The following is a 1,888-nucleotide window of genomic DNA, read 5'->3' on the forward strand; positions in this document are numbered from 1 at the left end:
ACACACACACACACACACACACACATTTAAATATCATATTATTGTAATAGCTTTAAAAATGTGAACACAATGAAACCACAATAACATACATTGAAACAACAATGTCTGACTTTCTTCTGTGTAACATAAAAAGATAAATTTAAAAATACTGGTAACCAAACAGTTTTGGATCCCACTGACTTTCATTGTATTGTTTGTCCATAAAATGGAAGTCAATGGGAACCAAAGCTTTGGTTACCAACATTCTTCAAAATATTTTCTATGTTCATTTTTGGGTGGACTATCCCTTTAAAAACGCTCCTATGATTTATATTGCAGATTATAAACTTGGATGCACATTTAGAATTAATTTACTAACTCAGACAGGAAAGTAGGTTCACAAATTGCTCAGTACACATTGAGAGTCCTGGAAAATGTAGGGTCTCCTCAGGACACATTTCCCATCATGCATTCTTCTCGTGTATGATATTGTTATCCGTGCAGTGATAGCTGCTGTTTTTTTGGATTCACCGTGTCACAGGAAGAAGCAAAGCTATTATGGGATGGAATATATCAGGGGTGGCGAACGTCGGTCCTGGAGAGCCGCAGCCCTGCAGAGTTTTGCTTCAACCCTAATCAAAATATATCCATATGGCTCACAGCAGCTGGATCTTCCTCAGACGACACGTGGCAGACGAGACGTCCTGCTGGACAGCGGTGTGAGCACAACACCACCCCAGGAAAAAATGACAACTAGAGCACCTGTGAACTTACACAAGTCTATGAATATTCAAAAAATGTATCCCACATATCGTTTTACCTAATATGTGCAATTAAATCAAATATCCTTATAGGACAAAAGAAACATAAAAATTACCAACACGCAACAACTTTGAAAGGAATAATTCACCTAAAAATGAAAATTTGCTGAAAATGTACTCACCCTCAGGCCATTCAAGATGTAGATGAGTTTGTTCATTGTAACAGATTTGGAGAAATTAAGCATTACATCACTTTCTCACCAATTTATCCTCTTCAGTGAATGGGTGCCGCCAGAATGAGAGTCCAAACAGCTGATAAAAACATCACACAATAATCCACAAGTAATCCACACGACTACAGTCCATCAATTAACATCTTGTGAAGCGAAAAGCTGCGTGCTTGTAAGAAATAAATCCATAGACATTTTTAATGCCAAACTGTTGCTAAAATGAGTCCTCTATCCATGATATAGCTTTTTACATAAAAAAAGTCACCTTGAGAAATATGAACAGATTTTGTTTACAAGCTAAACAGTCCATGTTGGTGGATTTTGATGTGAGATGACAACAGAGAATGGGCTTTTCCCCTGGAGAAAGGAATATTATGGATTAGACTTGTATCATAGCTGGAAGCAACAGCTTTAAAGGGGTCATATGATGTTGCTAAAAATAACATTATTTTGTGTATTTGGTGTTATGAAATGTGTTTGTGGTTTAAGGTTAAAAAACCACATTATTTTCCACATACTGAACATTATTGTTTCTCCTCTATGCCCCGCCTTTCTGAAACGCGTCGATTTTTACAAAGCTCATCGGTCTGAAAAGCGAGGTGTGCTGTGATTGGCCAGCTATCCAGTGTGTTGTGATTGGCCGAATACCTCAAGCATGTGACGGAAATGTTACACCCATTACCATACTGTGATACCCTGTCCGGCCTGAGCAACGACACAAAAACATTAAAACCCATTATAAACGAGGAATTTGTTGCATCCATTGGGGACATAATTACGGATTCGGCGGCGGGCTAGAGTGAGGAACGGCCGGCGGGCTAGAGAACGGCTCGGCCGGCAGATTCGATGAAGGAGCGGCAACCACATGTGACGACCCCGGGCTGGACTCCGCTTCGTCCACGGTGAAAGCTGATCCGG

General features: G+C 39.9%; 1 pseudogene; it reads right to left on the reverse strand.

Annotated features, from left to right (window-relative positions):
• LOC107669937 (tetranectin-like) overlaps positions 1-1,707 on the reverse strand; it is a 6,560-nt pseudogene extending 4,853 nt beyond the window's left edge.
• Positions 1,708-1,888: the final 181 nt, after the last annotated feature.

The sequence above is a fragment of the Sinocyclocheilus anshuiensis genome, unplaced genomic scaffold (genome assembly GCF_001515605.1).
Source record: "Sinocyclocheilus anshuiensis isolate Anshui unplaced genomic scaffold, SAMN03320099.WGS_v1.1 scaffold160, whole genome shotgun sequence".
In the NCBI taxonomy this organism is placed as follows: domain Eukaryota; kingdom Metazoa; phylum Chordata; class Actinopteri; order Cypriniformes; family Cyprinidae; genus Sinocyclocheilus; species Sinocyclocheilus anshuiensis.